Source organism: Echinops telfairi, unplaced genomic scaffold (genome assembly GCF_000313985.2).
Source record: "Echinops telfairi isolate 266 unplaced genomic scaffold, ASM31398v2 ScPeMD7_7468;HRSCAF=8506_0, whole genome shotgun sequence".
Taxonomy (NCBI): Eukaryota; Metazoa; Chordata; class Mammalia; order Afrosoricida; family Tenrecidae; genus Echinops; species Echinops telfairi.
Window position 1 is genome coordinate 81,351,834 of NW_022111369.1, and position 26,948 is coordinate 81,378,781.

General features: G+C 43.6%; 1 protein-coding gene across 2 annotated transcripts in view; it reads right to left on the minus strand.

Annotated features, from left to right (window-relative positions):
* CRACD (capping protein inhibiting regulator of actin dynamics) overlaps positions 1-21,871 on the minus strand; it is a 233,791-nt gene extending 211,920 nt beyond the window's left edge. Inside the window, exon 1 of one of the 2 annotated variants that reach the window (XM_045284293.1) lies at positions 21,807-21,871. The gene's annotated coding sequence lies outside the window, so the exon portion shown is untranslated. The remainder of the gene's footprint in view (positions 1-21,806) is intronic. The other variant, XM_045284292.1, reaches the window with a different exon arrangement.
* Between the last annotated feature and the right edge of the window lie 5,077 nt (positions 21,872-26,948).

Sequence of the window (26,948 nt, forward strand, 5' to 3'; positions counted from 1 at the left end):
AAAATGAGGAGCTGATACCAGGGGCTTAAGTGGAGAGCAAATGTCTTGAGAATGATGAGGGCGATGAACGTACAAATGTACTTTAAACAATTGATGTCTGTATGGATTGTGATAAGAGTTGTATGAGCCCCTAATAAAATGATTAAAAAAAATTTTTTTAAAGATGCGTCCAATTAAGGAGCTTGCACTTAGGCTAAGAGCTGAGGCTTAGAATGACTGAAAGCGCAGAAGTGGCACAGTCTTTTCCAGGAAGACTGTACACACTGAGAAGGGTTTTCTGGACCAAGTAACAGAGGGAGTTGGTGGTGTGGCAAGGACGGCTGCCTGGCCTGCAGCACAAGCCACGTTTGTCACAGGAAAAGAAACAGAAAAGAACTGTGCAGTCATTAAGCATGATGCCCTAACACGTAACAAAGGAAATCATTAAGTGGAGTACATTATATAGAGTGAATTTTTGTTTTTGTTTTTCATGTCAAGCTACCCGGAAGTCCTTCATTTTGATAAATTCAATTGCTCCCAATGGCTTTTCAGGATATGGCCTTTTGGAAGCAGAACCAGGATGGTTCTCCAAACATCTCTGAGGGGACTTGAACTGCCAACCTTCCAGCTAGTGGCCAAGCACTTAACTGCTGTTGCCATGCAGGAAATAGATAGAATGAAAAGATAAAGAGGTAGGGAAGGGAGGATCCATTGAATTGTGATCCTAAGGAAAAACCAAGGGAAGTTTTTAGGTGGTTTTAAACCTAGATTTGAGCAAGAATTGTTTCATAACAATCGTGACCTAATGAGATTGTAACTACACTAAAACACTTACATTTTTACATCTTGCTCTAAATAATTTGCCTATGTGTATCACAGGAATATTTATTGCTAGTAATTGGAGATTTAGAGTTTGGGGCTTGCTGAGGTAAAGGCTGCAATTTTACAGGAAAAAAAAATGTAACTTACATCATTTATATAATTTACACCCATAAGTAGGGAGTCCCGGAGGTGTAGTGGTTACAATTTGGGCTGCGATTCCAAGGACTGATGTTCAAAACCACACTGCTCGGGAGAAAGACTGGACTTTCTACTCCCATAGAGTCTTAAAGCCCCAGAAATTCACAGGGGCAGTTCTACCCTTTCCAATAGGGTTGCTATGGGTCAGCATCCACTCGATGCCAGTGAGTGGGGATGTTTGCATACCCTTAGCAATATCTTCTTGGAATCAGTTATCTACAAGACTAATCTCACTGTAACCTCATTCACAGATAGATGTTTTGCATCTGCCTCCCACCCTCTACTGTAAGCTCTTTCAGAGCAGGGATTCGGTCTCCCTCATCTCTGCATCCCCAGTACCTACCGCAGTGCCTGATGACCCTCCTGGATCATGGAGACACGTTCCTGTTTGAACCATGTAGCCATCGCGGAGGGATCCGCATCCACCTGGTGGCAGCAGCTACACAGAACAGGCATCACTCAACCCCACCCCCTGCAATTGAGTGATGCCAACCCACAGTGACCCTGTAGGACCAGGTGGAACTGCCCCTGGAGTTTTCGAGACTAACTCTTTATGGCAGTAGAAAGCCTCATTTTTCTTTCTTGTAGAGGATGGTGGTTTTGAGCTGCTGACCTTATGATTAGCAGCCCAATACATAACTGCTACACTACAGTCCATCAAGGAGGAATGAACGTTTATGGATTACAGTTTACCTCGATAAGCCTGAACCTGCCGACTAATAGCAAATCCACATATGTTAAATACCTAAATCCAGACAACAAAGAGCCAGGTCAAAGTCCTCAAACGTGTGTCCTGGTTTCACAAAAGTGACGAGATAATTGCCTATGATGAAAATCACAAGAAAAATGTTTTATAAGTAGATAAAACAATTCACTGGTTTTGTTAGACAAGAATATTTAGAAAAACATAACAAAAGATAACTGTCATAGCTCCTTGGCTATTGAAGAATTAAAATTATTTCAAGAAATTCTACCTCAGAAATATATTTTTTCCTTGTTGCAAACTCTAGTAGTCAATCTAGTCAAGCTTATTATTTATTTTAAAGTATAGTTAGCTCTTTCTTAAGGTGCCCTGGTAGCATAATGGTTACGAATTAGGCTGCTAACTGCAAGGTCAGCAGTTCAAAACTTCCGGCCACTCCTCAGGAGAAAGATGAGGCTTTCTCTTCCTGAACAGAGTTACAGTCTCAGAAACCCATCGGGGCAGGCCTACCTGGTCCCGTGTAGTCACCACGACTCAAGGGCAGTGAGGGTTTTTGTTTTGTTTATCTCTTTCCCCATAATCAAAGAACACACAGTCTTTAAATTGCTAGAACATACAGAAGAGGCCACTTTATGTGGAAGACTCAGAACCTTCCTAAGAAATATTATTACTTAGGTTTATTTGAACTACGGTTCATCCATCCATTTTACAAAGACCAAAATGGAAGCACCTTTCTAATTGCCTTTCTTGTTTGTCTGCATTTCAAAATAGCAGCAAATAACCAATCACCTTCATCAACAAGCATTCACAGTGATGGACTGAAGAATCTATATGCCAGCAAATGAATTACAAGACCAGGCACCGACTGAAAAATTTCTGATCTACTCAACCGGAAAACACTCTTTTAAAGGTCAACAAACAGACCTTGAACTATTTACAGGCTTTTCAGGGTTTTTTTGTCATTGGTTTGTTGTTGTTCTGTTTTCTTTTGTTGCTTTGTTTTGCTATGTCTTGTTTTTGTGCATATTATTATCTCTGCATGTCTATCTAGATAAGATAGGTGGGATAAACAATCTGGAGGAGTTACAGGGGACATGGGAGAGGGGGAGGTGGGGGAAAGGAAGTGGTGTTAACAAACCCTGGGACAAGGGAAGAATAAGTGATCCAAAATTGATGGCGAGGAGGATGTAGGAGGCCAGGTAGGGTTTGATCAAGGGCAATATAACCAAGAGGAATTACTGAAACCCAAATGAAGGCTGAGCATGATAGTAGAACAAGAGGAAAGTCAAAAGAAATAGAGTAAAGATCTAGGAGGCAAAGGGCATTTATTGAGGTCTAAATACAGGCATGTACATATGTGACTATATTTATATGATGAAGGGGAAATAGATCTATGTGCATATATTTATAGGTTTAGGATTAAGGCAGCAGATGGACATTGGGCCTCCACTCAAGTACTCACTCAATGCAAGAACACTTTGTTCTATTAAACTGGCATTCCATGATGCTTACCTTCCCGACACTATCACTGAAGACAAATTGGTGTATAAGCAAATGTGGTGGAGAAAGCTGATGGTACCCAGTTATCAAAAGATATAGCATCTGGGGTCTTAAAGGCTTGAAGATAAACAAGTGGCCATCTAGCTGAGAAGCAACAAAGCCCACATGGAAGAAGCACACCAACCTATGTGATCACGAGGTGTTGATGGGATCAGGTATCAGGCATCAAAGAACAAAAAAATAAAATCATTGTGAATGAGGGGGAGTGTGGAGTGGGGGCCCAAAACCCATCTGTAGGCAACAGGACATCCCCTTACAGAAGAGTCATGGGGAGGAGACAAGCAAGTCAGGGTGCAGTGTAGCAACGATGAAACACAACTTTCCTCTAGTTCTTGAAGTCTTCCTCCCCACCACACTATCATGATCCCAATTCTACCTTACAAATCTGGCTAGACCAGAGGATGTATACTGGTACAGGCAGGAACTGGAAACACAGGGAGTCCAGGACAGATGAACCCCTCAGGACTGGTGGTGAGAGTGACAATACTTGGGAGGGTGGAGGAAGGTGGGATAGAGAGGGGAAACTGATCACAAGGACCTACATATAACCCCCTCCCTGGGGGATGGACAACAGAAAAGTGGGTGAAGAGAGACATCGGACAGTGTAAGACATGACAAAATCATCATAATTTATAAATTATCAAGGGTTCGTGAGGAAGGGAGAAGTGGGGAGGGAGGGGGAAAATGAGGAGCTGATACCAAGAACTCAAATAGAAAGAAAATGTTTTGAGAATGAGGATGGCAAAAAATGTACATATGTGCTTGACACAATGAATTGTGATAAGAGTTGAATGAGCCCCCAATAAAATTATTTAAAAAAGAGAAAATTCTGATCCGAAGTTTCAAAGTACCATTTTACACATAAAGAGAAATGACCACTCTTGTTCATCCTGGAAAAAGCCCTGTGATCAGAGGTCTCTAAGTCATCCTGAACGGACTACTGTATCTTCCACAAAAAGCAGTAGGTTAAACCCAGAAGTCAATCTATCCACCTACAAACACTTGATCTTCAACCAAGGGTCAAAGTCCATTCAGTGGGAATGCAATGGTTCTTTAACAAGTTGGTGCTGACAATACTGAATATCCCAAAATGATTTAGGACCCGTACTTGATATCAAGCACAAAAACAAACTCAAACTGGATCAAAGACCTAAACACTAAAGCTAAACCTAGAACGTGCTCATCAGTGGACAAATGATAAACAAATTATCATACTAACACACAAGGAAATCACCTGTGATTAATGAAACCAAACCGTCAATATCTACCCCAAAGGGAAGATAAGTACATTGCTAGCCTACATTTTCTAGCATTATTTCTTAACTCCCTCACATACAAAACCAACCAAGTTCACTGCCGTCCAGTTGATTCCGACTCAGAGTGACATGTAGGACAGGACAGAACTGTGCTTTTAGCTTCCAAGGCTGTAGATCTTTACAGGAGTAGAAAGTCTCACCTCTCTCCTGTGCAGTGGCTGTGGGTTTGCGAACTGCTCACCTTGTGATGTGCAGGCCAGCGTGTAATCCATGACCCACCAGAGTCCCTCACACACACCAGAAAATATTAGCGCAGTGGGGAACAGGGACAACTTCCACCCAGTTTCACACAAATTCTTGTGCCTGCCAGAACTTCAATCAGTCCGTTCCACGATAAGAAAATGTCAGGGAAAGAATAGGAGCATTTTCCTCTACTGCCCATTGTGATAGCAAAGACATGTAACAGAAAGATCCCTTTGTTGAAAGCCTGCAGACAGCTCCACTCTGTGCCGCCTAGGGACTGGCTTTGGTTCTCCGGAGCACAGCGGAGGTTCAATGAAGCTTTCTGGATGGAAGGTCACAGTGATAAGCTGAATGAAGAGTCTCTGCAGAGAACCATGCATTAAACCTACAGTGCTGCATATGGCCCACTGACGCCATGGTAACAGAAGACATCGGAAGACCTGTGATTGTATTTCACAAAGCCTACCACACACATGCCAATACCTATCTCTTGAGACCCAAGGTAGCAGCTGGTAGACAAGAGGAAAAACTCCCATTCAATGGTAGAAAAGCTATATATGGTAGAAAAGCTCTATAATGCAGTCCACTCTCAAAACATCTTGTTGGGATTCTGCATACAAAAAATAATAATAATCAGCCACTTTCAATATGAAATACTAGGGTGGAAGAAAGCACAAGGAATTTCAGGAAAAATCATTTCAAGAGCAAAGAATTTTAATCTTCTAAATCAGGAAAACGCAGGTGCCCTGCTTCTATGGTCTCATCTTTAAAGCCCATTCCTCTCTTTACTCCCACAAAGCCACGCTTCTTATTTGAAGGTCTTTTTCTCTCTGTATTCTAGAACTGATTGGACAAATCAATAGACTTTTATAATCATTAAAGACAACAGTAACACAATGTAGGCTCTAGTCTTGGTTTTGCCAGGGGCTAACATGAAGGAGATCAGGCAAACCCTCCTGATCCCGAGCGTCATTCCACGGCCTAAAACGGAAGGGCTGGAGCCCAATAGGATTGTGAAATCTGGGTTTCCTAGCTTTGAGGTATCTTCCAAAATCACATATAAACATTTTTTGAGTGCCAGTTTTCCCCCCTAGGGCTGGAATCTACTTTCACCGTAGTTTCAAAATAAGTGGAGACTCAATAAAGGTTAAGGAATGAATTACTAGCTAAGACCATTTTTAAGCAAAAAATTGTAAAGAGAAGAAGCGATCTCTTAGACAACTGAAAAAACAAACCAACCCACTGCCATCGAGTCAACCCGAACTTCCAGAGATCCTAGATGACCGGGCAGAACTGCCCCGGCGGGTTTCTGAGACTCGACGTCTTTCTGGGAGCAGGAAACCCGTCTTTCTCCCTCTCAGACACCAGAGGAGGTAAAACTTTAAGTCAACCGAACGAGAAAAAGCAAGTCTCCAAAGCATTGCCCTTACAGAATGACGAAACTCGAAGTGCTCTCCATTCCGTTCTCTGTGACCCTGCGGGTCTGTGAGGGGAGAGTCTACAGGGGAGAGGAGTATTTCCCCAGTAACCAGTAAGGGGAAAAGGAGGTGGCACATTTATGGACTGAAAGAAATTTATCAGCTAAGTGAAGTATGAGATCCCTACGTAAACCCCAATTAAAATTAACCACCTGTAGATGCCATTTATATCATAAAAATTTGGACAAGAACTAACCAGATCACACGAATCAATTCTTGTTCATTTGAGGGGTGTTATAATGTGGTTGGGATTACATTTTTAAAAGCCCTTATGTGATCAACTATATACTGAAGAATTAATTTACAGATAAATTACTATGATTCTGGAATTTGCTTTAAAATGTTACAGCAGGGTGGTACTTCAGAATAAGAGGTAGTTGTTTTGAAGTGCCAACGAGTCAAGTCCACTCACAGCAGCCCTGTAGATACAACAGAGGAAACCCTGCCTGGTCCCGCACCACCATTACAATGGTTGTGACTAAGCCCTGTGCCAATCCATGTGTTGAGGGTCTTCTGTTTGGCTGGCTCTCTACTTAACCAAGCATGTGTCCTTTTCCAGGGACCGCTCTCTCCTGAGAACATGGCCAAAGTGTATGAGACAAAGCCTTGCCATCCTAGTTTCTTTTATCTAGACGGACTAGACTGGTCTCAGCTCTGTCAGTCACTACCTGTGGATATGGGGCTAATTGCGTGCCTTTTCTACCCTCCGTGTCCTCCTTGTTTTAAAATGAGAATAGTCGAGGGTACCTAAAAGAAGCGAGAGAATACCTCATTTTACTTAAATCCACAAGCAAAGCTCATGGAAGCAGGAACCGAGGAATCAAAAGACATTGGGCAAATCTGTTGCACAAGACCTCTTTAAAGTGCTGAAGAACAGAGCTGTCACCTTGTAGACTAAGGTGTGTCTGGCCCAAGCCTTGGCATCTTTTAAACATATACTTATTTATTGACATATAATTCACAAATCATGCAATTCACTGCTTCAATCATATTAAGAAGGGTTGTACAATCACTCCAATCAATTTTAGAACATTTTCTCCTTTCTTGTACTCATTGTAATTAGGTCCCCATCTCCCCAACCAGGCACCCATTGCCTCCCGTGCCATCCCTACCTCCAAGAAACCATTAATCCAGTTATAGTCTCTATAGATATACCTATCCTGGATTTCATATCCAGAACAACATACCAAAAATCCCACAAAAAGCTAACAACAATAACAAAGTAAACCAGAGAACAACCTCAAGGGAAAAGAAAGTAGAAAATGTTAAAAAGGAGAGCAAATTGAGAATGGCTCTAAAGGGAGATCCAATGATACGGTGTTGGATTTGAAGCTACCTGCATTTACAACCATCCCCTCAGCTAGGCATTGTTCATCACCTCCTCGCACATGGGAAAGCTGGACACGCGTCAGGAAGCCTGCGGAAGAGCTGGTGCATCTGCCTGTGGGGCTGGAAGGAAGACCGAGAGGCCCACGGACGGCCAGCAGAACACACACACCTGTCTTGGAAGACGTATGGCCAGACTGCACCTTAGAAGTGAGGATGGTGAGACGCTGTCTCCCTACTTTGGACAGGTTAGCGGGTGAGGTCAGACTCTCTGGGAAAGGGCATCATGGTTAGGACCCAGAGCGCTGGTGAAAAGGAAAACCCTCAATGAGATGGATTGACATACCGGCTACAGTCATGGCTCAGACATACTGCCAATCGTGAGGGTGGCCCAGAACCAGGCAGCGCTCAGGGCACGTCATGCAGGCATGATGAGCCGGAATTGATTTGATGGCACTTAACGGCATCGACAAAGCAAAGATACCACTTTGAGGGTGAGAAAATGTCATGGTTGCCACATCAGACCTCGATGGCACCTAGCCACAACATTCTGATACCAAGCATCCCTCCCACGACACTTCTGCTGGGCTCACGGATCCATGGCACTGGCCACACAGAAGAAGTCACAGGTAATACTCAGGATTACGAGGGTGAGCTAGGCAAATGAACAAATTCTCACAAGCCATGAACAGAAAGTATTAAGGAGACAGCCCTGTTTGCAGTGCCTCTTCTCAGCCAGGCGAGCCAGGCTGTCTCCCCGGTCCTTGGCCTCTGCCCTGCTTTAGCAAGTGTGGCAAAGCTCTTTTAGCACTGGCAATGCCCAAAGGGCTCCACCCTCCACAAACCATGGTCCTGGCCGAAGACACTCAGCCTTACTCAGAGGCAGGAAGCGGAGCTCGCGCTGTCTCATGTTCTCCGTGCTGTTTCTTGCTCCATCTCATGGTCTGGGTGCTGCAGCCTCTGCTGCTTCAGCGACTCCCAGCAGAGATCCGGCACATGTTCTGCGGTGGCTCTTCTTTCTTTATGGCCCTAGGGATTCTCTGTTCCTGCTTCTGAGATGGTTCCCTCTTACACCCCGTGAAACGGCAAAACCGACCAATCCCTGAGTCAGTCTTCTACACCTTATTTGCATGCTCCCACCTCGTCATTGGGCAGGTGGATGCATAGAAGAGCCATCCCAAGCAATTTCACCTCCCCACAGAGGACTAAGGTATGTGTGACCCAAGCCGTGATATTTTCAGTCGTCTCATATGCACGCCAAAGCTGGACAATGAATCAGAAAGACCGCAGAAGAATTAGTACAGCTGAGTTATGGTGCTGGCAAAGGTTTGGTCAGGGGTAAGTGCCGGAAGAACAAGCAAATCTATCTTGGAAGCAGTATAGCCAGCAGGCTCCTCAGAAACTGCAACGGCAAGACTTCGTCTCGGCCCTTTGATCACACTTTCAGGAGAGACCAGTGGCTGGCAAAGATCATGCTTGGTGAAAGGGAGGATCCGCCCCAAAGCGGAAGCCCCTCCGTAACGTAGATTGACACAGCGGCCACGCAACAATGGTCTCATGTCATTGTGAAGATGGTGCAGGACGGGGCAGTACTTCATTCTGTTGTCACAATGTTGTCACAGAATCGAACAATCTCAGAGCATCGGGGTGAACTACTAGCAGTGTTTCTCACACATAGCAAACACCAAGAAAATGTTATCTATTAACACGGACACTCATCATTGCTCACGTTTTTTAAAAGTCCTATGATTTATATTCTACTGCCATTGATACTCTCACCTAAAACACTGTCTTTGATCACAGTAAGATAGCTAAAGCTGAAATGGAAATGCCATTCCAGATTCCCTAAAGTGAATGGGTGTGGCATTTAGCTGTGACATGTCTAAGCTTAAAACGTTTTGAGGAAACATTAGGATCTTTCATATTTATGGGCAAAAAAGATACCAAGATAGATTATCAAGTCATTACCCCATCTGCTCTTCAGTGAATCAATTTATTTGGAAATGCATTTTGCCCTCGGGCAACACATCGCTGATAATAATTCATCTGTGGATCTAAGGTCACAATACCACAAGCAGGCCTCAAACATGCAAATCAAGCACAGACACCAGCCACTATTTCTCCTGCTGCAATCCTGAAGCAGAACGAGGACAAAGTGTGATAGAGGAGAAGGATTTCCGCCTGACTCCTGCAGACAGTGTGCACTTGTTGAGAATCTTTCTCTCTGGCTTCAGACAAACCGCCAGTGTGCATCTCGGCAATGGAGGGCTGAGTACAATTTCTGATGTTATTGAGGACAGAGAATGAAGGTCAGAAAGGAAGAGAAAGGGGGGGGCTGTGTTTCTACTGAAGGCAGGGGGAGATAAGCGAGTCCGGAACGAGGTCAGCATCCACCTCAGGAGAATGCATCATGCATACATGTATACCAGTGTCGGTTACAAAGCAGGGAAACATGACAGAGAAATAAGAAAAACGAGTAATTTCAGGCCGTTGAATCAACAGCATGTAAAGCCCCAGGGCAGTGAACGTAAGCAAGACCGCTGACCAAACATAAGCAGGAAGGGAGGCACTGTCTAGAGGGAATTTTTAAATATTATAAAATTGACCAGGAATGGTTCTGCTTCTTATAATCACGAGGCATTGTCAATGTTAAGCAATGTCTGTGATAAAATATGAGTCCGACTCGACTCAATGGCAGTGAGATAATAAAAGATGCCTGCCCTCCCACCCAAAATTTTTGTTGATGTGTAAGTACTAAATATTTACTGCAATCAACGTGGAGTTTTAATAATATATATGTATCTGCATCAAATCAGCACATTTAACATTTTTGCTTCTCCAATAAGCGCTTGTTCCACTGGGAAGGTGATTTGGAGAAGAACCTCTTGGGCCTTTGTGCAAAGGAGGTTCTGTTTCTTTTGAGAGAGCTTGGACTTGCTCACAGTCTCTCCGTCTGGCTTCAGACACACAGCCAGTGTAAACTTGGAGACCTGCATATTTAAACTGTGGCTTCAATAAATCAGGGTAGCCTTATTTGATTTGAAATATGAGGATTTAGTATTTTAGTAAAAGCAGACCCTGGAATATTCATGAGTTCCTTTCTAAAGTCTGTTTTTTAAGTTGAATCTGTGCATAAGTTAGAACAGTTAGTTAGGTATATGACTCAGTCAAATGTTTGTCTTCATATGCATTAAAAAAAAGACATGGAAGAAACCCTTCAAGATACAATTAAAATATCTTTAACAATAACAGCAATAATATGTTTTGATGTGCATTGCAAAATAGCATCTGCTCTTATTATGACCATTGCATATACTTTCAATTTTTAATATAATAGGCTTTATGGAGAATGGTTCATAAATTGTGGTTTGTACATAAGGCAGGGCCTGCTTGGATTTCAATTCTGTCACCCTTTGTTACCTACCACAAGGAGCACTGAAAATTCAGTGTGGGAAATGTTGGTCTGCTAACTGAAAAATCAGCAGTTCAAACCCACCAGCAGCTCCACAGGAGAAAGACAAGGCTGTCTGTTCCCATAAACATTGACCGTCTCTGAAACCCTAAGAAGCAGTTCTACCCGGTCCTACAAGGTCACTATGAGTCAACAGGTTCACCAGTTGACTAAGTGGCGATGAGTTTGGTTTGGGTTTGGAACATGACCATGTGAATTTTTAAATTTGCAATTAGAATGTGAAACTGTGCAAACTGCAAGGTGTAATATTCTTGTGCAAACTGTATAAAAGTGATATTGTATCAAACTAGTATATCATCTTTAAACTGAAATTTATGAATTTTTTTGCTTGTTTTAAAACTAAAGAGTCATAAAATTGTGATGATTACAGATCTTACATGCTTATTACCAAAAAAACATTGTTGTATAGAGGAGGGAATGTTAAGAAATTCTCTGCCCCAGGATAATGTCACTGTTTTTGACACCCTGGTGTCCAGAGATTAATCACGTGTTAGGATAAGACAAACAAACAACCCATGACCTTGATGGCATAGAACTAGTGATGCTGACAGGTGCTGTGTTTTGGTTGTGAAATATAAGAACTGATAACTCTCTATGTTATTTGGTGCTATCACATGTTTAAAATCACACGTTTTTAAGGGGCAGAAAGTCGCAAATCATAAAAAGCAAGTGCCTTTTGGTGTAGAGGTTATGTGTTGGGCTTCTCATTGCAAGGTCAGCAGTTCGAAACCACCAGCTGCTCCTCAAGAGAAAGACCAGGCTGTCTAATCCTGTAAACAGTCTTGGAAACACGCAAGAGCAGTTCTTCTCTGCCCAAAGAGTCACTGTGAGTCGGGTTTGCTTTGTTTTACAAAAGAAATATGAAACAAGGCCCACATTTTGCACGGCTGGCATTAATGCTCCTGAATCACAGTTTGTGTGTGAATATTTATACCCAGTCTTTTGGACGCGTAGAGTTGAGAGGACATTCCCGCAAGAAGGAAACGAAAAGCCCATTGAGATCTTTCAGTAGAGATATTGTATAGTCTGAGATGTAACAACTTTCACTGCATGAACGGATGTGAAGTAAGGGAAGAGATCCCTAAAAGTACTCAATCAGCTGCACGACTAATAGAAACAAAAAGTGTTAATCGTTGTATTAGGGGATCATACAACTCTTATCACAATCCATACATACATCAATTGTGTAAAGCACATTTGTACATTCATTGCCCTCATCATTCTCAAAACATTTGCTCTCCACTTAAGCCCCTGGCATCAGGTCCTCATTGTTCCCCTCCCTCCCAGCTCCCCCCTCCCTCACGAGCCCTTGATAATTTATAAATTATTATTTTGTCATAGCTTGCCCTGTCCGACGTCTCCCTTCACCCACTTTTCTGTTGTCCGTCCCCCAGGGAGGAGGTCATATGTAGATCCTTGTAATCGGTTCCCCCTTTCCAACTCACACTCCCTAATAGAGAACAATTTGATAACCACTCAGAAAATCAGGTTATGCTTTTCTGGTATAATATATACTATTACATATAATATATAAATATAATATTTATGGTTAATTTTACATTTTAAAGCTATGGGAATTGTTCACTCAATCAAACATAAGTAAATGCTTGCTCTGTGTCTGGCACTGTGTTTCTTGTTGCTTGGGCTTCAAAGAGATGGGGAATCAGGGTCACTGTCACTCAAGCGAATGACACCCTAACCAATCTCACTGTCATGGAGTCAGTGCGACTCACAGAAACTTGTAGGACAGGCTAGAACTAGCTCCGTGGGTTCCCGAGACAGTTAACTGTTTATGGGAGTACAAAGTCCAGTCTTTCTCCCGCGGGGCTGCTGGTGGTTGTGAACTGCTGACCTTGCGGTTAGCAGAGCAAACACATAATCACCACACCATCAGAGCTCTTAGCTGTCCAGTAGAAAGTGGGAGAGCAAGACTGGAGCCCTAAAAGGGGCGAGGCTTAGTGACACTGTTTTAGAAGTCCTCTGTTGAGAGGTGGGGATTGAAAACAGGGGACTGGATGGTCCTGGCAAGGGCAAGTGTGTTTACATGGAAGAGACCAGGAGCAGGACTTGATTGTGTATGGTTTTGCCTTATTCCTACAACATCTGCCTTCCTGAACTGTGAGTCCCTATCTCTTTTACCCAGGACTTTGTACTGCTGTGGACCCGTTTGTCAAGGTCAAAGCTGTGAAATTTGATCAGTGTACAATATGGGTATGCAGGAAGGGTACCTGGCATGGGGAATGTGAAAGATTGAAGCTCAGGAATGGGAGACTCGGAAGAGGTGGAGTGAGCCCTTTCAGGAGGCCGAAGGGAGGACTGGTTTTGCAGGGATGTAGAGGCACATCTTCAAAGTCTGCTGCCACTGTTTCCCACCCTGCCAGTCAAGAGATGTGGTTGCTATGCAACGCACATTGCCCTTGTTTTCGAAGAAGTAGATTACGTTTCTAAGAGGCTGTGGCCTCACAAGTCTTCCCATTAGGGTTGTCCTTCTGGTACAACCAAATTTAACATTTTGGACCCATTCCAGTCTCACTTGAGTTGGCCATGACCAAACTGGGCAGAACCATTTCGAAGCTCTGCTTTCATCTGAGGCTAACCCTGCCAGTCAGGAGGCCAGTGACCACAAGCAAATTTGGGGACTCGTTTCTTCATCTGTACAATGGGGCTGTCACAGTAAATTCCAAGTATGAGTTTTTTGAGGATTACAGGAGATAATTATACACGCATAAGTGTTTTGTATCATATCTGGCCAAGAGAAGGGACACAACAAACATTAGCTACTGTGATGATGACAGCGATGAGTTCCTCACTGATCTTACTACAATGCTGGCCATCTGACAAAAATCTCATAAATACTGGCTAGGATGTTCCACATGGCTTACCATCTATTTATCTGTCTCAATGGATGAGCGCTTGTTGAAATGAGTATAATGTAGTGCACGATAGTAAAATTAAGCAGGGGTGGTGGCACGGTGGTTAAGTGTTCAGCTACCAACCCCAAAGTTGGCAATTTGGACCCATCAACTGCTCTGTGGGAGAATATGTGTCCACCTGCTTCCTTCACAATTTACAGCCTTAGAAACTCTGTAGGGAAGCTCTGTGCTGTCCTGCGGGGTGTCTCTGAATCAGAGCGGACTTGACGGCAATGGGGACAGAGAACTTTCTCGGACAACACACGCATGCTACATGTCGTCGAGCCCGTTCTGACCCACAGGACCCTACACACAGCAGAACGAAGCACTGCCCACCGCTGCCCGACCTGACACTGCTTCCTATGGTTGGGTCCAGGGCTGTAGCCCGGTGTCCATCCACCTTGTGGAGGGCCGTCCTCCTTAGGACGCCCCTCCCCCTTAACAAGCATGATGTCCTTCTGCAGGGACTGGTCTCTCCTGACACATGAAATTCTCTTTATACAAAACAAATGGATTGAGAAACGATTGTGCTGAAAGAAAACCGACCTCTTGTGCTTTCTACACATTGACAATATGTACCAAACTGCTTTGCCGCTGACCTGTTTCTATGTCAAACGCTGCAACTTTTCACGAACAGCAACAAAACACAACCCAAGCCCTATGTTTCCTACACGGTCCTGAAAATGAAGGAAGATACTGAAGTAGAACTAACCCTTGTGCCTTCAAAGCGCTAATAGTGCATGGGGTGAGCAGTATGTGAGTCTATTTCTTCCTATACATTTGTAACACCTTGAAGTTAAAAGGGGGAAAAAAGTGCTAGATTTATCATTGTACTTACAGAAACCAACCCAGCACTTAGCATGTGTAAGTGTTCCGAAGTGAATACACGAGCAAACAAGGGAACTCCGAAGCATCTAGAATCGGGAAACAGACTTTGCACAAACAGGGTCGGCTGATGGTCTACTGAGGTTCCTTCTGGTTTGGTTGATGATAAACCTATGGTTGATGGACCTTACTATAATGACATTCCATCTGTCCCCACCATCATTAAAGGTGAAAGCCTGTCCGTTGTGTAGCAGTGTTTTATAGAGGATTGGCTAAAACAAACAACAACAAACCCACCACCATTGAGTTGATAGTGCCTCACAGGAGCCCTCTAGGAAGGAGTAGAACTGCTCCTTCAGGTTGCTGAGACTGTAAATCTCTGTGGGAGCAGACAGCCTCATTTTTCTCCCTTGGAGTGGCTGGATGGTTTGAACCACTGACTTTAGGATTAGCAACCCAACTCTTAACTGCAAGCACCGCCAGTGCTCCAGATGTTAATTCACAGCACCCAATGACATAGAAGAACAGCCTTGAGGGTGCTTAGGCTGCAAATCCCCAGGTCTTTCTCCTCCAGCCTCCTGTCTAACTGCCAGGTGTCTACTTGTTGCATGACTTGGGCTCTTTGGGGGGCCAAGGTATAAACATTCATAAAGTACTGCTGTGACCTCAAACAATCGGGAATAGAAATCCCATACGACCCTGCTGGGTATATATCCTCAAGAAGTAAGAGCCATAACATGCACAAACAGATGCACACACATGTTCAGTGCAGCACTGTTTACAATATCAAGAAATGGAAACCACCCAAATGCCTGTCAGCAGAAGCTATGGAGACTTTGACACACACACTATGGAACACTACACATCGCTAAAAACCACTAAGCACCTCAGGGCATGGCAGGAGCTGGGAACATTATACTACATGAGATTAGCTAACCACATTCTATATAAGACCGCTGTTATTGGGAGAAAAAAACAAGCTAAAGACTTTCGTTCCAAAGGGAACAGACTTTGCAGTTTGCCAAGAGAGTTGGATGCAAGAAAAGAGCGGGAAGATAAAGCAATGGGCTAGACTATTGATGGTATTAACTGGAGAGCCATGGTGCCCCGGTGCTGTAGTGGTTTTGTGTTGGGCTGCAATCCATGTGGTCCCCAGTTTGAAACCACCAGCAGCTCCACGGGAGAAAGACTGGGTTTTCTACTCCTGTAAACAGTTACCGTCTGGGAAATCTGGGTCGCTATGAGTCAGCAGTGACTCAATGGCAGTGAGTTTGGTTTGGTTTAAGTGGAAGATAGTAATTCACAGGCAAAACCAAAAAAGCCAAAGTCAATGCCATCAGGTCACTGCTAACTTACAATGGCCCTGTAGCAGAGTGGAACTGCCCCTGTGAATTTCTGAGACTATAACTCCTTACAGGAGTAGAAAACCTCTTCGTTCTCCAAGGAGTAGCTGGTGGTTTGGGGATGCTAACTGAAAGTTGCTTCTGAAAGCCCATGCATGTCAACCACTACTATGTCGCCAGGGCTACAGTCCACAAGATGGAGAGGAGTAATTTAGGAGGGGTAAAGGGGTTTTTATGAGGGGGTTAAGGACTTGGACACAATAAAGAATTAAAGCCCACAACACGGGAAAGTGGGAGGTAGAGGAAAGGAAGTGGCTATTAAACCCAGGGACAAGGGAACAACAAGTGATCCAAAATCAGTGGCAAGGAGGGTGTAAAAGGCTTGGTAGGGATTGATCTAGGGCAATGTAACTGAGAGGAATTACTGAAACCCAAATGAAGGCTGAGCATGATAGTGGGACAAGAGGAAAGTAAAAGGAAATAGAGGAAAGATATAGGAGGCAAAGGGCAATTATAGAGGTCTAAATATAGGCATGTACATATGTACATATATTTATATATGAGTATGGGGAAATAGATCTAAGTGCATATATTTATAGGTTTAGTATTAAGGTAGCAGATGGACATTGGGCCTCCACTCAAGTACTCCCTCAATGCAAGAACACTTTGTTCTATTAAACTGGCATTCCATGATGCTCATCTTCCTCACACACTCTCTGAAGACAAATGGGTGCATAAGCAAACATGGTGAAGAAAGCTGATGGTGCCCAGCTATAAAAAAATATAGCATCTGGGGTCTTAAAGGCTTGAAGATAAACAAGTGGTCATCAAGCTGAGAGGCAACAAAGCCCACATGGAAGAAGCACACCAGCTTGTGTGATCACGAGGTGTCGAAGGGATCAGATATCAGGCATCAAAGAACAAAAATTCAAATTATTGTGAATGAGGGGCAGGGCAGAGTGGGGATCCAAAGCCCATCTGTAGGCAACTGGATATCCCCTTATAGAAGGGTCATGGGGAGGAGACGAGCCAGTTAGGGTGCAGTGTATCAATGATGAAACATACAAATTTCCTCTAGTTCCTTAATGCTTCCTCCCCCCCGCCCATTTTCATGATTCCAATTCTACATTACAAATCTAGCTAGACCAGAGGATGTACACTGGTACAGACAGGAACTGGAAACACTGGGAATCCAGGACAGATGATCCCTTCAAGACCAGTGGTGAGAGTGGTTATACTGGGAGGGAAAGTGGGGTAGAAAGGGGCAAATGATTACAAGGATCTACATATAACCCTCTCCCTGGTGGCCAGACCACAGCAAAGTGGGCGAGGGGAGACGTCAGACTGTGTAAGACATGAAAAATAATAATTTATAAAGTATCAAGGGTCCATGAGAGAAGGAAAAGTGAGCTGATAACAAGGGCTCAAGTGGAAAGCCAATGTTTTGAGAATGATGATGGCAGCAGATGTACAAATGTGCTTGACACAATGGATGGATGGATGGATTATGATAAGAGTTTACCAGCCCCCAATAAAATGACTAAAAAAAGAAAATGAAAGCCCCCACCTCATTTACAATTCGGCTTGTTGCTTTTAGGTATCAGCCACTTTAAAATGTTTAGTCACTAAGAGAGGCAAAGCTTGAAGACACAGTATGCGAGATTCTTTCGTTGCATCGCTAATGCAGGACATTGTTTTCGCGTTGTCACCACGTCCGTTCACACTCAGGATAAGCCCATCGGCCATCGTAACTCACAGCGACCCGACCGGACCAAGAACCGGCCTGCAGAACCTTGTTCAGAGGCGTGTCTGGGGGTTCACCCCACAGTCCTCTCTGCTGGCAGCCGGAGCCCTCACCACTGCGAGAGAGGGCTCCCAGTCTGTGAATGTCCAGTCTTTTAAAGAACTCTGCAATTGGAAAAAGAGCCCGTTCCAATGTATTTTTACATGTTTCTGTCTGGTGACAGTCGTCACCTTCTGCCAGTGCTGCTGCTTCTTGTTTTTCACTGTGGTGAAGATACAGGGCAACACACGATTCGAGTGTCTTAAATGATCACCACAGAGTTCTTTCTGCAAGTGGCATTCAAAGCGCCCCGGACTGAATTACACCGCCGTCACTTACTGTGACCTTAAAAATGAAAATGCCTGCCCAACATGAAAACAGTATTGCCTGCATTGATTACAAAAAGGGCCTATCCTTCTCTAGATAAAACGTGTTCCATTTATTTAGGTTCCTTATTTTCCCCCTATTTGAAAATAGTTCCTCCTTTAAATAAAATGTCCCTTTCCTCTCTACTAAGCTGAAATTAAAATATCAGCGTTGCCCTTCTTTCAGTCAAAGAGCTAGAGTTGTGTCACAAAATTTGGTAAAATCCGTGTACAGACTGAGAGAGAATACTTCTTATAACCCCTTACGATATGGGACCGGCATCGCTGATGCCCACCCACCTTCCACACTGCCCAGAGGAGACACCGTGGCTTGTTAGCTAAAGCAATTATTTAAGAGCGTTGTGGAAGGAATACAAGGAGTGTCAAACACCTAACACTGACTGGCAAGGCGACACAGATTAGCTGATCTTTTTGATTCCGAAAATGGGTCACCATCGCTTCCGGAGTAACCTCAGAATTCTAATGCCAGCGCACCCCGGTCTACAAGGCAGGGTGCTGACCAGAGGCACACAGCAGTGAGGGAGAAAACAACGAGCTTTGCTAGTCCTAGCCATATTCCTGTAAAATGATGTGCAAGGTGTGAAATCCTGTTGTTTCTGGCACAAAGAGGAGGCCCTGACTTAGCCATCTCCTGGCTTCTCACGGCCTCACCCCTCTTCAAATTACTAACTAAGTCCCTACATTCAGCAGTGGGCTGGGAAGCTGATGGCCCAGGCGGGGTGCCCGGCTTGTACTTCCTTACGTCAGCCATTTGAGGCCACCTCTCTCCAGGATATACACTAGGTGAAGTTGGAGTGTGTGGACCCTTCAATTTTCAAATGCATTTTCATTTTCTTTTATTAAAAGTGCCAATTTTACATTTCTTTCTAAAACAGCCTTGCACACATTTCCCAGTAAGATAAGGACCACCTCCATGTGATTCAGGAAGAAACTGAGGCCCAAAGTAAAGATGATTTGTCCATGGCTTGATGTTTTGGATTGTGAAAATGGGGTTATTTTTCAATTTTTCAACAGAGTAGGCCCAGAGCTAGACAGAGGTACTTTAATGTTTTAGTTTTAAAATAATTTGGTTGTGAGGTAACAGGATTATGATCTAGGCTCAGTCCCCTCTAAGATGGGTCCGAATAATACCCAGTACCTTATGAAAAATGAACAAAGAGGCTCATGTCAAGTCCATTTCCACTCAGGGAACCTCATGCATTTCAGAGAGAGCTGGCTTTCATAAGGCTATCAGAAGTGGACAGCTAAGGCTTTATTCCAAAGTGCCTCTGGGAGGATTTGAACCACCAGTGTTTCAAGTAGTAGTTAAGCACTTAACGGGCTGTGCCACTTAAGAGAGACTCCATCAATGCACGATAGAGGCAGAGCAAAAAGGAGGACTTTTCTGATCTTTCCAGTCTCACCTCAAATGCCAGGCCCGGTGAAGACCTTTTCCCAGGCTCTGTAAGCAAATGAGGAGCCCTGGTAGCGCAGTTCAAACCCACCAGCTGCTCTGAAAGGGAAAAGACGAGACTTTCTATTCCCGTAAAGGCTTACAGGCTTAGAAACCCACAGGACTAGTTCTACTCTGCCTTATCGGGTCACTAGACGCCAGTATGGATCCGATGGCAATGAGCATGATGAGTGCTGGACTGCTAACCTCAAAGTTGGTAGTTCAAACCAACAAGCTTCTTCGAGGGTGAAAGATGAGGCTGTTTGCTTCCGTAAAGATTTACCGCCTCAGAAACCCTATGTAGGGTTGCTAAGGGTTGGACTCCACTGGATGGTAGTGGATTTGGTGGGTGAGTCTACATCAGAATTATTATATATCCAATGCCACTGACCATCAACGACACTTGGTATTTTGATAGCACGTGCAGTTTCTTTCCTATGTTTTATTTGTGTATATTTTATTTCTTCCATTACATTTTCTCTCCATGTAGCCTCCAAATGACTTGTAATTATAAGTAGCTAAATGGCTTTCACAAAAAAAATAGCTTTTAAACTTTTTTACTATAACACAGGTAAGAAATAACTTATGCATTGTGAGTCAGTATGTACAGACACTTAAGAGTACACTCCTATTACATGTATGTATGTGTGCATAAATATCATATAGAAAAAGTTCTATTTTCTGAAATATATTTGATAGTTGGACTACCCAAAAGTCTGTATGCACAGTCTACTGATTTCATTACCTTCCGATAAGGACTGAAAACCTAAGCCCTTTTCCAACTCCCTTGCAGCTATGCATGGCCATGATCCATTTCTGGCCAATGATGTGTAAGCAGAAGTTACTGGGTGGGACTTTGAGACAAGTGTTTTAAAGAGGCCACATTATGAAGGGGTACCGAAAAAAAACAAAAAAACTTTTTTTTTTGCCCCAAAGCTATGTGTTAATTTTTTTATTTTTAACAAAACAACCTAATCACCTTCAAAGTACTCTCCATTATACTCAATACAAACATCAAATCTGTGATTCCATTCTTGGAAACAAATTTCAAACTCATCTGTTTGGAAAGCTGACAGCACGTCCCTAGGTTTTTTTCTCACTTCTTTTATATTGTCAAGTCACTGTCCATTCATGTCCCTCTTCATTTTCAGAAACAAAAAGAAGTCACACAGGTAAGTAAGGTGCATGGGGCAAGAGAGGCATGCTGTTTTTTGCCCAAAACTGGCACACTGAAATGGCTGCATGAGCAGGTGCATTGTCGTGGTGGCAAAACCATTGTCCTGTCTGCCACAAATCAGGACTTTTTGTTGCACACTGTTACATAATCTTTTCAGAACCTCTACATAGAAAGCTTGATGAGCAGTCTGACCTGGTGGAACAAACTCCAAATGCACTCAGTCCACATTTTCGTCCCTCAACTCAAAATAAGGGTTTTCATCAATGGACATGTCACCTTTTTGCAACAAGAAAACCGTTCGTACACTTTAGTTTTTCCCCATAGCACTGTCCTTGTAACTGTGTTCAACATCACAACAGTTTCTGCAGCATTTTCCCCAAGCAGGAAACAAAATTTCATAGCTGCATGCTGTTCTCTTAAATTGGCCATCAAAAAAATAGGAGGTTTGAGCAAAACTGCTTTTATGAAGAAATTCACTATGACCAGAGAGAACCTTTCCAGGCAACACCAGTAGGTGCCCTAACTCAAAGTGAGTTGCTCGCTGCTCCCCCAAGGGGGAAAATGCGTCCTACAAAAGCTCCACCCAGTGGTACCCCCTCAAATGCTGGTATGCTTTTCCAGCCCTTTACCTTTTCTCCTTCTTCCTGTTCGAAATATGGCTGCGACAGGATGTCGTACGTTGTAGAAAGCAATGAGGAAGCAATTGGTGAGCATGAGAACCAGGGTCAAGTGAAGACCAGAAAGAGCCCAAGTCCAGTGACATCCTTGAGACATTAGATCAGTCATGGCCTGCCCACCCCAGACATCTTATTGTGGGACACAAATAAATTACTTAGTTGTTTTCGCCATGGTGAAGGTTTTGGTTAAGGGGTGCTTGAGTGGACTGAATGGTTAAGGGATCAACTACTTACCAAGAGGTTGGCAGCAAGTACCCAGCCAGAAGATAGGCCTGCCGATCCTTCCAAAATGTCAGTGCCTTAAAAACCCTGTGGAGCAGGTCTACTCAGCACACATTGGATCTACATCAGTTCTAATCGATGCTCAATGGCAACTAGTAAAAAAACAACAACATGTGTTTGGTAACTGAACATATTCCAAGTGGATATGTGTGCATTTTCAAATGAAGTATATAAACACACACACGTACACACACATCCTTCATAGGAGGTTTAAAACACAAAAGTTAGGATGACTGCCTTTTCAGAAATTTATTTTGGAGGGTCTCAAATGCTTTTATCCACATGACAAAGGCTTGGCAGATTTGCTTCCCAGCATGGGAAAGAGCAATGGAAAATGGTAAAGAGACTCATGTGACCCTCATATTGTTACAAATAATAAAAATCAGCACATTTTGCTCAATTGTCTCAGCTCCTTTTTTCATCTTAGTTCTCTAGTGCGGCTATAATAGAAATATCCAAGTAGATGTCTGTAATAAACAGAAATGCATTCCCTCCTAGTTTAGGAAGTCAGAAATCCAAATTACTCAGCATGTCAGGGATAGGAGAAGGCTTTCTCTCTGTGCCGTCTCTTGGGGAAGGGCCCTGTCTCCTTTCAGCATCTGTGAGCCCAATATCCCTCGGAGATCTCCATGTGTTTTGGTATCAATCTTCCCTGGGTCTAGGAGGTTGTCAGCACAGGGACCCCAGCTTCCAAAAATGGGCTTAACTACTGGCTTGGAGATAGTCAGATTCCCTCTCCTCTGCTTACTTTGCTTTCCTTTATCTCTTGTAAGATAAAAGGTGTGACACAAGCAAGGGTGTGGCTGTAAGGGTGGAATCTGCAGAAGAGTAGGTCTTGAGTTGGTAGATAGTGATACAACCTCACAGATATTGAAAGGATACTAGCTGAGGCTCAAGACCCACCCCACACTAATCCTACCTTACCAACATAAAGAAACTAGGATTTACAACACTTCACAAATAGAGAGTAATTAAATCACATCACAAAATTGAGGGCAATCACACACAATACTGGAATCATGGACTAACCAAATGGATAACTATTTTTGGGCAACAATAATCAATCCACGACACCCTCTGAAATGGAATTTAAAAGAAAATTTGAACAATATGGAAAAAATGTTCCATGGCTTCTCATGAAACCATTTTTTTTTTGTCCCCCAAAAGGTCTGTGGAAAAGAGCTTAATTTTTTCCAAATATCTGAATAGCTCTCTGAAAACTAGGGAAAAGATTTGCTGCTCACTACATCACATCATATTTATTTTGAATTTGTCGGTTAAACTGGTGCACACGTGGGTGTTAATTGACTTCTATTTTAACACTTTGGAAAGATCAACAACCAAAGATAGCTAATGTTTTATTCACCAGCACATACTAGAAGAGGAAATAATAATAAGACAATTTTGTCAAATAAAAAAGATAGACATTTAAAAGGACACAGGCACATCTCAGAGATATTATGGGTTCAGTTCCGGACCACCAAAATAAGGCTAACATTGCAGTCCCGTGATCTATGGTTAACTAGTGTATAGAAAAGTTATGTTCACACGGTACTGCAGCCTCCTGTGGAATCATGATGGTGTAACGCTTACATGTTGGGGTGCTAACCAGCACGTTGGCTGTTTGACACCACCAGGCCCTCCTTGGGAGAAAGATGAGGCTTTCTACTCCCATAAAGAGTTCCGGTCTCAGAAACTCACAGAGGCAACTCCGCCCTGCCCTGGACGCCGCTAGGAGTCAGAAATGGCTTGGTGGCAATGCGTTTGGGACCTTTCGTGTTTTTGTTTTTGTCACCTATTAAGTGTGCAGTGGCATTATGAAAAAGTTGAATCATTGTGAAAATTACCAAAATATGGCACAGGGACACAAAGGGAGTCCATGCGAATAGGCTGAATGCACGGTTGCCACAAAGGTTTGCTTTGTCAAAAATGCAGCCGCGGTGGCACACCATATAGGGAAATGCAATCCAACAAAGAAGCCTGTACCTGAAACATGCTTTTTCAATAGCACAGCAACTCAGTTCGTTGAAGCAAGCTATTACTGCAAATTCCACATTAACATCACACTGACCTCCATATGGTGGGTTAACGTTATAAGCTGCCTCTTTCGCAGACAGACAGGTAGCCCTACTTAAGTCTAGCCCAGACTGTTTTCGTTGAGACAGGGTCCTTCCCCAAGAGACGACAGAAAGAGACAGCCTTCTCCGACAGCCGATGCCCTGATTAACTTAGATTTCGAATCTTCTACACCAGGAGAGCATACATTTCTGTTTAGTAACGACATCGACAGGTGTCTCTATTATAGCAGTTCTAGATAACGAAGATGATAAAAACGACGGTGAAAATATGCTGTTCACCCTCAGTCTAAGCGTACAGAGTCACCCACTGATGTTAGTATCCACTAGTAGAATTTATCCATTCCACTGATTACTGTGGCATTTGTCTAATGGTGATTTTGTGACTTCCCTCCTTCTTCCTACCTTTCTTAACCCGAGGTCTCGTCTCCCAGATTTGTGCGGGAATAGCGCCACATTGCTCTCCAGAAGAGCTGTGCCCATGTGCGTTCCCACCAGTGGAGCCTGCCTGTTTCCACACAGCTTCGCCAGAAGTGTGCTACCACTTTTTTTTTTTTTAGTTTTGACAGTCTGACACGTAAGAAATGTTACTGCATTATTGTTTTAATTTTATTTTGGTTTTCTTAATGTTTCTTCCATGGCACACTCATTTTTGACTCATAGTTGCATTATTTGCTCTTAGCAGATGGAGAATTCTATTGATCATTTCTTAAAAATTTCTTCTTGGATGGCCTAGCCTCCTCTAAGCAGGCCTACATGAAGTGTAACAGACACGGATGTTGGGCAGTAAACTGATAAGACTCCTTTCTTCAAAAACAGCTTAGCTAGTTTCCAGTTATTTTCTACTGCAGATTGGAATGTGTATTCCTTCCGGCCCAGCAATGCCACTCCTTGGTGTACATCCAATAGAAATGGGTGCTTGCCACATGACATATTTCAGGAATGCTCATAGTAGTTGCATTACTTATAATAAGCAAAAGCTGAAAACAGTCAAGTGCGTATCAATAGGACAATAGGTACACAAATGACCGTGGGGTCTCATTCAATGGAATATTACATAACAATGAAAGCAAATGAATCACAGCTACAAGTTACAGTATGAATGAGTCTCACTTATGTATGAAGGAAGCCAGACATAACCACCTGCATGACTTCGAGCATTTGTATATGAAAACAAAACTGTTATATATAAAATGCATAAAATTAGTGCTTAGGGATATATGCCTAGGTAGTGAAACTATTAAGAAAAATTTGTTATCCCTTCAGGACCAGTGGTGAGAGTGGCGATACCGGGAAGGTGGAGGGAGGGTGGGTGGAAAGGGGGAACAGATTATAGGGATCTACATATAATCTCCTCCCTGGGGGACGGACAACAGAAAAGTGGGTGAAGGGAGACGTCAGACAGGGCAAGCTATGACAAAATAATAATTTATAAATTATCAAGGGTTCATGAAGGAGAGGAGAGCGGGGAGGGAGGGGGAAAAATGAGGAGCTGATGCCAGGGGCTTAAGTGGAGAGCAAATGTTTTGAGAATGATGAGGGTTACGAATGTACAAATGTGCTTTATGCAATTGATGTATGTATGGATTATGATAAGAGTTGTATGAGCCCCCAATAAAATAATTAAAAACTTTTTTTAAAAAGCCAGAAAACTGGTTGGTTATCTTCATTCATCTCATATCCTTGGGGCATGTTATCAGGAGAGGAAAGCCTCCGGAGTCCCTGGACACCGTGCGTGGTAAAATACAGGGACTGTGAAAGAGAAGGTCCTCCACAAGAAGGATTGGCACCATGGCTGCAGCCATGGGCTCAAACGCAATAGCAATGGTGAGAATGGTCTAGGAGCAGGTCCTGTTTGGTTCTGCCGCACACAGGATTGCTATGAGTTAGCACTGACTCCATGGCACCCACCACCACCACCACGTTTGGGACAATGGAGGCAGTAAGACTTGAAAGGAAATGAATGAGGGGGAGAGGATGTGTGGGTGGGTGGGTGAGTGGGTGGGGGCTGGCAATGTTCTGTATCTTGACGTAGGTGCTAGTTTCCGGTTATTTACTTGGTGATAAATCTATTGACTTTGTCTGAATTATTTACTTGCTTTGCCTGCCTTCCTGTATTACAACACAAACACACAAAACTTATCTACAAGGCCGTCTCTGGACAATGGGACATCCTCTCACAGAAGGGTCACAAGGAAGGGACGAGTGAGCCAGGGTGCAGTACAGCACAGTGTTGTGGCCCTGGTAGCATAGTGGTTGTGAGTTGGGCTGCAAACTACAAGGTCATCAGTTTGAAACCACCAGGCACTCCTCAGGAGAAAGACGGGGCTCTCTACTCCTGTAAAGAGTTACAGTTTTGGGAATTCTCAGGGTAGGTTGCTATAAGTCAGCATCGCCTCAATGGCAGAGAGTTTGATTTGGGGGTAAAAATGTGTGGAATCCTAACCTCTAGACCTGTGGATGTGACCCCATGTAGGAATAGTTTTCTTGTTGTTGTTATGGTAATGGGCAATGTAGGGTGTGTCCTAACCCTAACCACTTATCAGGAGCAGAAGCAGGCACAAATGAGGAACAACATCCCCTGTAGTGTGACTGAGCTTCACCCAGGAACTGAAACCTGCTGAGCAAGACAAGGACCTGCCCCCGCCCACCCTGAGCGCTTTCCCCAAGGTGGTGTCCTGAACTCGGACTGCCAGCCTCATAAACCCAGTGCCAATGAGTTTATTCTGACTCACAGGGCAGAGTAGAACTGTCCCTGTGGGTTTCTGAGACTAAATCTTTACCAGAGTAGACAGCCTTGTCTTTTCTCCACCAGGCGGCTGATGGATTTGAACTGATGACCTTGTAGTTCCCAGCCCAACCCTTAATCCATCACACCACCAGGGCGCCTCTCCCACAGATGGAGAAAGTCACCCACTTGCATCTCTGTTAGAGCAGCACAAGCAACGTAAGGCAGGTGGGGAAAGAAGAAGGGAGAGATGGGGGAAGGAGGGAAGAGAGAGTGACAAGCAGGCCACAA